At 44.6% G+C, this 14865-nt stretch overlaps 1 protein-coding gene and 1 non-coding gene across 3 annotated transcripts in view; both read left to right on the forward strand.

The window, feature by feature from the left end:
* COP1 (COP1 E3 ubiquitin ligase) overlaps positions 1-14865 on the forward strand; it is a 212900-nt gene that overhangs the window by 171814 nt on the left and 26221 nt on the right. The window lies entirely within an intron of this gene.
* Positions 5737-5873, forward strand: LOC116839111 (small Cajal body-specific RNA 3). The gene has a single exon (XR_004377058.1).

A 14865-nucleotide genomic window follows, 5' to 3' on the forward strand; every position in this document is an offset into this window, starting at 1 on the left:
GGAACATGTGTGAGGGCAGGAGGGTGAGTGTAGTGATGTTGGAATGTTGTTCTGCAGAGGAAGTCGAGCAATTTAAATGTAAACTGCCACCGTCTCCCATAGGTAACCCTAGCTGGTGATATGCTCCTGAGGGTAACAGAGGTGGCAGGGGAACAGCTGCTGCAAGCATCCAGGTATAGATCAGAACTTCATGTTGCCATGCTGTGTACTGCAATGATGCTTGGCGAATTAATGCTGGAGTGGGGTGGGAAAGTGTCCTAGTGCAGTGGAAGAAATAAGGCAGTCCTTCCCAGAAACCTTCTGCAAAGGACTGCAGAGTAGTTCCATGAAAGTTTCCTGGAGATCTCTAGGAAGGAATCCCAGGACATCCCTGTGTACATAAACAGTCTTTTTTCGTGGGGCACCCTCTGCCTATCTGGTGCAGCCACTGGGAAGCAAATAGCCACTCTACCTCAACTGTTTTTTTTTAAATAAAAAGTAGAATATAAGAACATGTGACTCCAAAATATTAATTGGAATTGCATACTCACCAGAGGTTCCTTCCCTGGCATCACTCTCAGACATGCTGCTCTGCTACAACTGGCTGGACTGTTCTGGGGTTATAAATAGCTCCTGGCTCTCTGAGACAATGGATCCAGCACTCAACTGTTTCCCATTCTCCTCCTCCTCTTCCTTGTCCAAGACTATCTCCTCTGTGTTGTCTGCGGTGGCCCATGTCTCCGACTCCTGAGAGGTACTACACTGCTCTTGGGGGTCGTGATGGGGTCGCAGCTGAGAATAACATGCAGCTCCTTGTAAAAATGGCTGGTCTGCGGTACTGAACCAGAGCAACTGTTCACATCCCTTGCCTTCTGCTATGCCTGCCGTAGTTCTTTGATTTTCACATGGCACCGCTGTGTGTCCGTGGTGTAGCCCTTCTCCCCTATGCCGCGAGTGATCTGCTTGTATATGTCTGTTTCTACGGCTGGATCGGAGCTGTGCCTGCACAGCCTCTTCTCCTCACAGACCCAGAAGATCCACCACCTCCTGTGTACTCCAGGCAGGAGAATGTTTGGAGTGTGGAGCTGGAATGATCAGCTGGGCAGGTGAGCTTTCCACGCCGAACAAACAGGAAATTAACATTCAAAAGTTCCTGGTTGTTTAACAGGGGAGGGACTGTTTCCTGTGTACCTGGCTGCTGGGCAGTGGAGTTGAGAACAGTGACCAGAGTGGTCACAGCAGAGCATTGTGAGACATCTCCTGGAGGCCAGATAAGTCGACATAAGCATCTATGCTGCCACTACGTCGACCTAACTATGTAGAATTAAGCACTATGCATCTCATGGATGTGGCGTAATTAAGTCATCGTAGCAGGTGAGTTACGTCGATGGAAGGATCCTGGTAGCGTAAACGCAGATGACATTAGGTTGACATAAGATGCCTTACGTTGACCTATCTGTGTAGTGTAGACCAGGCCACTGTAGTTCAATGGGCCTGAGCTCCAGGAACTTATGGTTTCTAATTTCACTTGTGCCACTGACTTTCTGGGTGACATTTGACAACTCACTTACCTTCTTTGTGCTTCAATTGCTTCATCTGTAAACCGAGAATTATATTTACCTTTCTCAGATAGGTGCTGTGAGGACTAATTTCTATGCAGAGGTTTGAAACTATAAAGCACCATAAGTGATTACGTGTTTCTGAGCAGACTGTCATGTTGCGTGGTGGTTTTGTGATATTCTCAAGTGTACACTGAGAGAGGTTGAGATTGTTACATGAATTTCATGCAGTGAATCTAAATCTGAACCCAGTTTTCCTGAGACACAAGTTATTGAAGTAGTCTGACACACATTGTGCCACGTTTTCTCTCCCTTTGCCCCTCCCCATACAGAAAAAACACATACTATATGTGCATATTTTCTTAAATGCTACTACTTACAGCAACAGTTCATTTGAAGTCATGATCTACAATTGTAGATGACCATATCTAGATATTACCATTAATTATCTTTTCTATTACTGATAAAAACATAAACCAGTTCACTGTAAATTGAAATCCGTAGTATTCAGTCCTGGTAAAACAAATAGTTCCTTTCTTCAGAAGTCCATTGTGTTCTGTCCAGTCCTTTCTTACTGTCTGTGTTAATCTGTTTTGAAGAATCAGATTACTAATAAAATAATACCAACAGGATCTTATAAGAGAGACAAGGGAAAACACCACGTTTTATTGCAAATATTACAAAATAGTTTTGACAGCTGTTATAATCATTCACTCTCACAAACATTCACACAGGTTCTGCAATGGTTGTTATAGTTACCAGCTTGAGAGTTGCTCATGCCAAGTCACTGGCCAGGTGGCTTGGACATGAGAGTGGAGCCGAGTTGTGTCAGATGCTCATCCGATGCTCCCGGAGGGTGGTCGCAGGACTAGACTCAAAAAGCTCAGTCCCCTGGTCCTGTTCTTGTAGATCTTTGCCTCAGTGTATGTCTACGGAAGTTGCTTCATCATGCTCAGTTCGTAATTGGGGTAACCATTAATCAGCTTGATCAGCAGATGGTACATCCATGATAGGTATACATTATCTTCGAGTCTTGTATCTCTCCTTGATGGACTTGGGTGGGTTCCAGCATGCCTTCTGGGGGTCATCCAGTTGCCTCCGCCCTGTCTTATCTTCAGTCCATTGATGGTTGTGAGTCTTAAGTTTTGGTTGGTACTAGTTTCTGATCAATTATCTACCTGTCATAAACACTCGCTCCCATGCACTCAGCATTCTTACATCCAGATTTAACGGGTTTGATTTAATTCTTGTCTTCCTCTTTTTATTGCTAAAAGATTTACATAGGCCTAATCAAGTTTCTCAAGGGATGAGAGGATCAGTGGGTATGGCTTAAAAAAACATCATTGTTTTTCCCAAAGTTATTATTATCCCTTGGTACAGACTTACTCTCCCGTAACAGCATTCTTATCGGTTACTTGGGGCTGGTCTACACTACCGGGAAAAATCGATCTTAGACACGCAACTTCAGCTACGTGAATAACGTAGCTGAAGTCGAATATCTAAGATCGGATTACTCACCCGTCCTCACTGCACGGGATCGATGTCCGCGGCTCCCCCTGTCGATTCCGGAACTCCGTTGGGGTTGGTGGAGTTCCGGAATCGATATAAGCGCGCTCGGGGATCAATATATCATGTCTAGATGAGACGCGATATATCGATCCCCGAGCAATCGATTGTAACCCACCGATACGGCAGGTAGTGTAGATGTAGCCTTGCATATTCAGGCCTTAGATAATTGGTATTTTGGCCTTAGGCTTGTTACACAGATTCATTCAACAAATTTCAGGAGAGAAATTCACTTAATGTGGATCAAGTATCTAAAACAGATTTCTTTTAACAACTGTATTCTACTCTAATTTTTTTTATATTACTATACTTTAACTAGGGTCCAACACAGGCCAATAAAATGGCAAGATATCATTGCCATTCGCTCGGGGTTCAGTCGCCATGACTTCTATTGAGGAGTAAATCAACAGGTGTGCAGGAGGAATATTTAAAGGGCACTAGTCCAGAGAGGATGATATAGATTAGACATGTAATCAAATATAGGCGAAATACTTCTTCTTTCACCCCTCCTATCTTCTTCAAGTTGGCTTTTCTAATATTTATGCAGCTGAAGGATATCCAGGCAAATACCATGTCTCTCAACAGAGTTTTGTTCACTTGTATCGTTGAAGCACAAATACTAGATTAAACTTACCTTTTGCTATTAGAATCTTTGGTATCTTAATGCATTTCTGTTATTGCTGGAATTTTCTTTCCTTTTTGATCATATATTATTGGTAATCTCCACATGCATTCAAAATGACATTGAGTGTTAACTGAAATTGAAGTGACAGTGGTATTTTATCTGAAGATTTTTTACAGCCATTGTGCAAAACTGATGCCAACTGTATCAAAATTATTCATTATAAAGGAGAGGTGATTTCACTTGTCCTATGAATTGGGCTTAAAGATAAAATCCCCTCCAGCTGTTGAGAACCTGTTGAGAACCTGATTTCCTATTCATTGCTCTGAATAGAGAGTAATCTGTGGCAAGACTTAATGCTCAACAAAAATGATTGAGTTGTCTTCAAATATGATAAACTTTACTCAACAGCTTCTCTCCTTAGTGAAATGTTTATGGTCCTACAATGTGAAGAAATTATCAGTCTCTACAGATTCCATGCACTCGCTTCCCTGATATGCACACTGCTAAGTAGCACCATGAGTAGGCAGAGGTTTTTTTGTTTTGTTTTGTTTGTCTTTTTTGCTTTGCCATCTGTTAAAAATGAGCATGCTTCTGTTAGACAGACAAAAGTTACCATTGTAAGCTATGGAATGGAATAGGGTAAGTCAGTGCAGTATGTTACTAGGGAGATGGAAAATATTTCGGCATCCAATAAACAGGATTCATTGTATCTGAAGTACAGGGACATCATAAAAGTCTAGTGTTACCAGGTCACTATTTGAGGTTTGCTGGAATCGATTTAATGCATTTGATGTTCAGCTTTTGGGATCTGGATTCTAATCCTGGCTAAAAGATTAACAAATGAGAATGAATGTAGTCTCCGGATTATCCCCAAACCATCAAGCAATTATGTGTAATGGACACTCTTGGCTCAGGAGAGCTCCAGAACTGTTATAGCAGCATGTGCTGCAGGACAGAACTGAAGAACAGATTTTGATATTATACATTGTTTCCTTTCGCTATACCTAGTTTTAGCTAGCATGATTTTTCCTTCAAGTGAAGTGAAATTCACTTACAAATTTTTATTTTTTTTTAAAACACAATCCATTTATTTAACCCCTTGTTCCCATGTGAGGTTTCTGGAAATCCTGGCATAAAAGATAGGTCAACACTACAATACAACACCCGTGGCTGGCCTGTCAGCTGATTCTGGCTTGGTGTGTGGGACTATAAAACTGCAGTGCAGATATTTGGGCTTGGTCTGGATCATGGGCTCTGGCATCCTCTTGCAGGTCCCCAAGTCCAGGCTCCAGCCCAAGCCCAAACGTGTGCATTGCAGTTTTACAGCCCCACACACCAAGCTCGAGTCAGCTGACGCAGGCCAACCATGGGTGTTGTATTGCAGTGTAGACATACCCAGAGAGCCTGGGTAGCTCTGACTCACCAGTCAATGCTATGGAGAATCCAAACCCCTGTCCCCTTTTCTACCATCCAGTGACAGATCATATATTCTAAATCATTTAATATGCATATCCTTGTTCAAAAACAGTTTGGTGTTCACTGGCATTACTATAAGGACATTGGCTTGTCAATGCACCAATAGCTTGCTGTTCTGCATGGTTTAGAGCACAGTCAAGGCCAGGAGATCTTTGGGCCTGATAAAATCAAAGCTTTTCTGACCTGATGTCAGGCTAGCAGAAGTAAACTTTTTAAAATTTCCAATGAGCTGTTCCCCCAAGTTAATTGCAAAGGAGACTTGAGTGCCTCATTTAATGCCATTATGTATGTGTGTGGTGTGCGCATCTTTCCCTTTGTGTTCTTTGCAACCTCTCACACACTGGCTAATAATGGTTTTGACCTTCTGGGTTAAATTTGCCTACTTAATTATATTTTTCTGCAATCTGAATCCTTTTTCTTTAGCTTATTTGCATGCATTAAAGTGTGTTTAATTTAGGATTTGATACAGTTGGGGCCTGGGATAAAAAAGATTATGTAACAAAAGGTCTTTTAATAATGAAACGCACTAGAGCTGGAAGCTGCAGGGTCTGACCATGTGGACAAATGAAATGTCTTTTGTCTGCATTTGCAGTCTTCCTAGAATAAATTGGAGGTCTCTGTCTGGTTTAGGACAGCTAGCTAAACCTGATCGTTCCCCTCCATACACTGTTTCACCCTCATCCAGACCTGTTCCCCACTCCTGTACCTGTCTCCACAGAGCTTGTCTATACTTAACGGGGGGAGTCGACACATCGTTGGTCGATTTAGCAAATCTAGTGAAGACCTGCTAAATCGGCCACAGATCACTCTCCCGTCGATTCCTGTACTCCACCGGATCGAGAAGAGTAAAAGGAGTCAATGGGAGAGCGTCTCCCATCAACATTGCATAGTGTGGACCCTGCAGTAAGTGGATCCAAGCTGTCGACTTGAGTTATGCTATTGACGTAACTCAAATTGCATAGGTTAGATGAACTTTTTCCTGTAGGGTAGACAAGGCCACAGGCAGTGGGACAATGCACCTGTAATGGATGGGGGGTGAGGGAGTGCCACTGGGCAAGGTTCCCTCTGTAATTTTCAGAGCTGAGTATAATTGCCGGTAGTTACCCAGATCCTTATTTTTCAGCTAAGGCTGTAATCATAGCTGTCAGGCTTTGTGTGAGAAGTCCTTTTTTTTTTTTTTTTTTAAAGCACTCATTAGGCTAAGCAAGCTGGCCGTAGCAGTCAGTAAATTTCTCTTAGGGAAGAGACCTTCTCTAGGCCCTGATATCCAGATATTCCTGCTCTTAATATTTTTGAAATATTGTTGTAGCACCCTTAGGGCCTCAGTTAGTATTGGGACCCTAGGGTGCTAAGTGCAATGAAACCTCTACTGAAACACAGAGTATGTAGTTTTAAAAAGAAAATTGACATCAAAAAGGGGGTGGTGAGAAGAACAACAATAAAATATACAGTTGTTACATAAATTTTCCTTTTTTAACTAGTTACAAGTTCCAACTAGCCACATCTGACCTTGTGAGTCATTATGAATTGGCTGATTTCTTATAGACATAGTTACACAAGTGGGACTTGATAGATTTGGACGAGAAGGTAATGACCCAATGGATGTGTTCAGGAAGGGCATATGATTAATAATTCCAAGTGAATAATTTGCTGTTTTTTAAAAAAGAAATACACCTCTACCCCGATATAACGTGACCCAATATAACACGAATTCGGCTATAACGCGGTAAGGCAGCTCTCTGGAGGGGTGCAGCTGAGCACTCTGGCGGATCAAAGCAAGTTCGATATAATGCGGTTTCACCTATAACGCAATAAGATTTTTTTTTAGCTCCTGAGGACAGCGTTATATCGGGGTAGAGGTGTATATAGGCAATGACCCACAGGCTGCCTTTGCAGCTATGTCAGCACATCTGTATGTGGAATTCTCTGACCTCTGGAAAGGTTTAGGTTCAATGGACTAGGCTTTACCAAAGCACCTGACTCCTGACACCCTTACTGTTCTAGTCCTGAGTCTCTTATGCAGACAAGTGATCCTGTTTTATTACCTTGTTTGGTTTATTTTTAAATGAACAGTCAATACCCAATACCATAAGTATGAACTCCAGGGAGCTTTGGGGCTTGGGCTTCACTGCCCATTATGTATTTAATGGACATTATAAAAATGCTCATGTTGGTCATGCTGGCATTTTCACGTGGTATTACAGCAGTATCAACAGGACTTCATTGATAAGGTTGCACTGAAATTTTTGCTTAAAACAGGACTCAAAACCCTCTGTGTAATGCTTTTGCATTTAATTTAGTGTCCAGATCTGATGCAGTGACTCTTCAGAGAAAAGTTGCATTTTCTGTGAAATTTATTTTAGTGAAAAAATTACTAACTTTTGCAAAGAAAAGATTTTAAAATGCTCCTATTTTCCTCACTTTCTTTTGCATTCACTATTATACAACCATACTTCCCACAAGTTCCAAAATTCTTTCATAATCTGATCTCATCTTGGCCATAAGCCACTCCTGGAATTTTAAAATGTAAAGATAACACATTTTTCCTTTTTTGGGATAATCACTCACTGATGGAACTGTTTAGATCCATCAGCTATTTCAGTATTCCAGTGCTGCCAGACTGTCTCCCTGAATCTTGGCGTGCAGTTGACACCAAGTATGTGATTCGCTGTGCTCTACATGTACTTCTGTTGAGCAGGGTTGCTAGATATGTAGGTGGAGGCATGCGGTGAGGCTTTGGGGGGGACATGGGGGCAAGTAGGGATACAAGTAGTGTGACTAGAGATGTGGGGGGTAAGCAGAGTAAATAGGGGTTGAGCAGAACTTTGAGGAGTTAGGAGCATTTGAGCAAGGGGCTCTGTCCATAAGCATGCAGGGAACTAAGGTTGTGAGGAGAGCCCAGAGTGCTGTGCCACGACATTGGTGCTTGAAGGGCTCCCTCAGCACTGCTGCCCCAACACACTGAGGCTGTAGTGCCACGCAAGAAAAAAAACGAACCACACATTACATCTAGTTGTTACGGTACTTAATGCATGACTGGAAGGCACTTATGCTGTGCTGATGTGGCAGGTATAAGAACTTGTGTAGGATAGAAGCTTGGAGCCCTTGATGTACCAGTGCTTTGGCACAGACATTCTGCCTGGCATGTGAGGGAGCTGAGGCAGAGCCCTACAGAACCGTGCAAAGCTGCATGCCTTGTAATGTATGAAAGACACACTAACTCTGCTATTCATCAGATCACATGGCCAGCGTTCGTGGAGCTACATGTGGGCTGTGAGTTGTGCAAAAGTAGTAATTAGGGTTAAAAAGGGAGCATAAATGGTGTATTGAATGATTTAAGTTTTTAGTTCCTTCCTTTTTATGCAGTCTAGCAACCATAACTGAATCTAACATATTTTTAGGTGGGAATTTTTATATATGTTGGCACCGTTACTAGGTAGGATATATGGTCCTGTCATCTTCTTGCAATTATTTGATAACAAAATTGCAGACAGACTAGTATAGTCAAAGTATTAGTTTGAGTTGGAAGTGAGGGGTGAATGAAAGGAAATGATGTTTCAGTATGACAGGAATAGGTAATTCCCTTGTGGTGTTGGGGCTCATGCATCTGTCTCATCTTTTGCTATCACAATTAGTAAATCTGTCAAAATAAAATGAGGCAGAATATAAACTACTTGCCTTTTCACCATGGATTGAGTTTAATTTTTTAAAGTTCTCATTTTTGTATCTGTAAAACATTGCAGAAGGATGAGACTGGAAGTGACTTCTAGCTATTAAGCTGTGTACCTAGTGTATGCTACTAATTTGAGTGCCCCTCTGCATGCAGGACAGGTTTAGGTTCATTGGACCAGTCTAGCAGATAGAGTTATATAAGGGACTGACTCCTTGTCCCCTTCGGCATTAATTCAGATGCAGGCTGTAGGCCACATTTAAATCTTTCAGATCATGCAAAGGCAGGATTACCATCTTTAATAGTTTATTCTGCAAGACAAACTGAAGATGTCGTGCATGGCATGTGTATTGCACTGTGTCTGTTTCAGATACTTAAATGTGCTGCAAGCCAAGTTTTTGAGATGATACTGTCAAACGTGGGATATCTTCTGAAAAAAGGAAGAGATGGCAAATTTTAACAACTTGTCTGAGTTCTAATGTGACTAATGAGCAATTGTTTTTGTTTGCACATGTGCAAAAGTGTGTGAAGTTGAACTTCTGCTTGTAGCTCTTAACACCCTAAGAGTAGTTGAGTAGTTGTGCTCCATTTCCCTCTCCTCCCCCGTGCAAAAAAAAAAAAAAAAAAATCAATAGTCTGATGTTAAGGAGAAATTGAATATTTGTCATCTCTACTGTACACAGCTGTTTGGATTAATACAATGCTTTACATTTTATGGACAGACACTCATTTATCCCTATAACAGATCAGCTGTAACTAAACTTCAGTTCATCACAACTTCTCTCAATTCCCAAGGTTTGGTTTTTTTTTTAATTGGACCAGTTTGTACTGGTGAAAGAGATGAGCTTTTGAGCTACACTGAGCTCTTCTTCAAACCTGAAGAGCTCTGTGTAACTCAAAATCTTGTCTCTAATATCCTGGGACCAGCAGGACTACATCAACACTGCAAACATTTATATTTTGGTGATTAGTACTGATATTGAACAGTGTGACTTTACTCTGAAGACTAACTCTTTTAAAGTGGCATCTCGGGGTTCCACGTTTATCCTCTTTTGATGATTCCCAGAGCAAACATCTTTTGTTTACACGTGAAAAGATACTTTTTTCTAACTGTCAACTCTGCAAACTCAGAGTTCTGAGAGTCAAGCAGAGTGTGTTTCCTTGTTGCACCTCTGCACCCCATTCTCTTCTGTCAGTTTTCTCTGGCGTAACAGGGCATTTTGAAACAATTCTGTTGATATATAGGACAACCTCACTTACTGTTTAGCTGGGTTGTTTCTGCTGTACAAACAGGACTAGAAAGGGAGTAAGTAAACCTTCTTCTTCGAGAGATGTCCCTGTGGGTGCTCCACTTTAGGTGTCGGTGCGCCCCTGCGCCTTCGATCGGAGATTTTTTGCAGCAGTACTCCTACCGGCCACGCATGCTTAGAACCTGTCACTCATTCTGAGAGTGTTACTAGAGAGCATGCGCGGCCCCTACCCTCTCTTCAGTTCCTTCTCTACGGACGCCCGGCTTTGAGACAGAGCTCAGCAGCTCTCTTTAAGTATTTTCTTTCTTTATCTTAGTATTCTGAGTTAGCTATTTTTCTCTGTTTTTACTGTTAGTGTTACCATACCTTTTTTCCTACTAGTTTAAAAAAAAAAAATTCTCTCTCTTCCCCTGGTCGCGCTTCCAATATTGCCTGCTCCACAGGTGTAAGCGCTGCTCTTCTTGTAAGGAAGCTATCCCTCTTTGATGGCACTCCAAGTGTATAAACTGCTTGGGGGAGACCCATATTCCTCAAAAATGCCCTCACATGCACCAAGTTAAGCTCTAGATATAGAAAAAGGACAGGGAGTTAAAACTTCTTTTACTTCAAAAATCCCTGCATCTACCTGACCTGACTCGGACTCTGCCTCCAGGACCCAGCTTATCCAACAGCACACACGGCGCACCGCGCCACACACCCACAAAACCTAAAGAAATCAGCCACAAGAGAGCTTACAAGCAACGGAGCTTCGCGGCAAACCTCCCGGTCAGCTCGTCAGTTTCCCCGCGCTGAGTGTTTGAGGAGGGGCTCCTCGGTACGCGCTAAAGCCCGCCTGTGGCTTTCAGTGGCAGCGCAAGGCTCTGGTGCCGAGGCGACAGCTTTCAGTTGCCTGCCTCGATTGTGGCACTCTTCGCACCAGCAATGAATGCGCGCCCAACGACCAAACCCACGGTGGCTTTTCGGCGCACGGGAGGCTGGCTGGTGCCGAGGCGACAGGCTTTCAGTTGCCTGCCTCGATTGTGGCAACCTATCGGCACCGCAACGGAATCGGCACAGAAACTCAGGGGCACCACAGAGGCACCGCAGCGCTGCTATTAATAGAATGGCACCCGCCTGCGCACCGGCGCATTCACTGACCGCTAACTTGGTCACGACGCCAAGATTACAAACTCTGGGTGTCCAGGCCTGTTTTCCTTCAAACGAGATTCTATTCTGCCTTTGCCTACGACTGCCCCACCGTTACAATATTACCACTCAGTGACCTCCTATGTGTTCACCTACACTTACAATTGCCTTTGTTGGGGATGCGTTCCATACATGACCTCAGGGTCGAGCAGCCTTCCTCCAGTGAGCAGGAAACTCTTGAACTACAGGCTGCTGTGCAGTGCGATCTGAATCACCCTCACAGTCTTCCCTCGCGAACACAGAAAACTGGGTCTCATGAGGTGTTTCCAAGCCTGGTTGGCCACGGTTTACAAACCAAACGTTCACTCACTACACAAACCATTGACCATTCCTTACCGGGTCAAGGACTCTTTCATATGGTGGACAGCCCCCGACAACCTCTGTTCTGGAGTCCCCTTTCTCCAGACTCCCACCCACGGTGATGATGACAACCGACGCATCCCTCACCGGATGGGGCCCATATCTCCCACCATACAGTCCAACGGCCTATGGTCTCCTTCCGAGACCTCCCTACACATAAACATTCTAGACTTCGAGCTATCCGAAATGCTTGCTGTCGTTTCCTCCCACTAATCAGGAATCAACATGTACGCATAATGACAGACAACATTGCCTGCATGTTCTACGTCAACAGACCAAGGGGGGGCTCCTTCCCACTCCTTTTGTTCAGAGGCCATGAACTCTGGAATTGGTGCCTTGCGTATCGCATCCATATATCAGCTGCGTACATTCCCGGCGTCCTGAACACCACTGCCGACGAGCTAAGCAGACTCTTTCCCTCAGAGCATGAATGGGAGATAGACGACAAAATCATTCTCCACATATTCCGCACTTGGATCACCCAACCATAGATCTCTTCGCGACCCCAGACAACACACAAATGCCTCAACTTCTGTTCCAGGGCAGGACTCTGGGCAAACACTCCCTAGGGGATGCATTCATGATCCCCTGGCACGACCCTTGCTTTATGCGTTTCCCCAATACCATTGCTCAACAGGGTCCTCACGAAGATACGAACGGATCGTGCCACGATAATCCTGATCGCACCGTCATGGTCCAGACAACCGTGGTTCCATTCCTCACCAGAATGTCAATTCAACCTCCGATCTCCCTCCCTCTGATCCCCAACCTCCTATCACAGCAGCACGGCCGGATTCTTCACCCCAATCTCTCCATGCTTCACCTCAAAGCTTGGTACCTGCATGGTTCTCCCAGCAAGAACTAGACTGCTCTGGCCAAGTACAGAGGGTACTGCCTGCACAGCAGAACGCAATCCACCCGCATCACCTACCCCGAAAGTGGAAAAGATTTACAAAAATGGTGCTCAACCAAGCGGCTGCCTCCGACCTCTGCACCTCTTCCCTGTATACTCGATTATTTATTGGACATGAAGCAATCTGGCCTGTCATCCAGCTCCATTCAGGGTCCCACTTAGCTGCCATCACGACCTTTCACAGTACAGTTGACAATACCTCGGTTTTCGCTCAGGTTCCCATCACCAAACGGTTTTCTGAAGGGTCTCCAAACCCTGTATCCAGATGTTCAACCACCTACTCCTCCATGGGATCTTCACCTGGTATTGTCCTGTTTAAACCATCAACCCTTTGAGCCCTTAGCCACCTGCTCCCTTTTGCACCTCTCGATGAAAACAGCCTTTTTGGTGGCCATTACCTCCGCCAGATGGGCGGGCGAGATAGCAACCCTTATGGCAGATCCACCATATATGCTCTTTTTCAAGGACAAAGTTACTCTAGGTTTACACCTGAAATTCCTTCCAAAAGTTCATGCTTCATTTCACCTCAATGAACCAATACGCCTACCAACTTTCTTCCCGAAACCACATGCAAACTCCTTCGAGGTCACAATGCACAGACTTGATGTGCGTAGGGCCTTATCCTTTTATCTGGACAGAACTAAACCCTTCAGAAACTCTCCTAGACTCTTTGTCTCCATCACGGACCATTCCAAGGGCGTGGCTATCTCTACCCAGAGGCTTTTGAAATGGATCTCTGATTGCATACGTCTCTGTTATCAGATAAAGAACATTACACATCCAGCATTGATCAGGACACATTCCACTAGATCTGTATCTACCTCTGTAGCCTTCCTACGCAAAGTACCCTTGTCTGACGTTTGTAGGGCGGCCACCTGGTCCTCCCACCATACATTCGTTACTCACTATGCCCTTACTCAAGGCCCTCTCTCTGACACTAGATTAGGCAGGGCAGTATTGTCTGCGGCATTCCTGCCAGATCCGAAGTCCCTACCTCCTTGAGATGCACTGCTTTGAAGTCACCTAGAGTGGAGCACTCACAGGGACATCTCTCTCGAAGAAGAAGAGGAGGTTACTCACCTTGTGCAGTAACTGACGTTCTTCGAGATGAGTGTCCCTGTGGGTGCTCCACTACCCACCCTTCTCCCCTCTACTTCGGAGTTGGGGTAGCCTCCGTTGTAGAGAAGGAACTGAGGGTACTGGCCGCGCATGCTCACTAGTGATATACTCAGAGTGAGTGACAGGTTCTAAGCATGCGTGGCCGCTATGAGTACTGCTGCAAAGAACGTCAGTTACTGCACAAGGTGAGTAACCTCCTCTTATCCTTGGGGACACAGCCTACCCCTTAATGCCATGGCTCGTGAAGCCGTACATAGGCATCCTGGGCAGTAGTCAGGAGCTGTTCAACTATAGGCTGAGCAAGTGCAGAATGGTGGTAGAATGTGCATTTGGACATTTAGAAGTGTGCTGGCGCACTTTACTGACTTAGTTAGACCTCAGCGAAACCAATATTCCCATCATTATTACTGCTTGCTGGGTGTTCCCCAATATCTGTGAAAGTAAGGGGGAGACGTTTATGGTGGGGTGGAAAGTTGAGGCAAATCGCCTGGCAGCTGATTATATGCAGCCAGACACTAGGGCAGTTAGAAGAGCACAGCAGGGAGAACTGCACAACAGAGAAGCTTTGAAACCACTTTCATGACTGGCCAGGCTATGATGTGAAAGTTCTGTTTGTTTCTCCTTGATGAAAACCTGCTGCCTTTGTTCACTCTACTTCCCTGTAAGCCAACTGCCCTCCCCACCCTCCTTTGATCACTGCTTGCAGAGGCAATAAAGTTGTTGATTCAAATTCATGCATTCTTTATTAATTTGTCACACAAATGGGGGGATAACTGCCAAGGTAGCCCGGGTGGGGTGGGGGTGGAGGGGAGGAGGGAAGGACAAGGCCACACTGCACTTCAAAACTTATTCAATGCCAGCTTTCTGTTGCTTGGGCAGTCCTCTGGAGTGGAGCGGTTGGGGGCCCGGAGGCTCCCACACCGCATTCTTGGGCATCTGGGTAAGGAGGCTATGGCACTTGGGGAGGAGGGCGGCTGGTTACACAGGGGCTGAAGTGGTGGTCTGTGCTCCTGCTGCCTTTCCTGAATCTCAACCATACGCCAGAGTATATCAGTTTGATCCTCCAGTACCCTCAGCATTGCTTCTTGCCTCCTCTCATCACGCTGATGCCACCTATCATCTTGATCCCGCAACCACTCCTCTTGCTCCCGCTACCTGTCCTC

Source organism: Chelonoidis abingdonii, chromosome 7 (genome assembly GCF_003597395.2).
Source record: "Chelonoidis abingdonii isolate Lonesome George chromosome 7, CheloAbing_2.0, whole genome shotgun sequence".
Taxonomy (NCBI): Eukaryota; Metazoa; Chordata; order Testudines; family Testudinidae; genus Chelonoidis; species Chelonoidis abingdonii.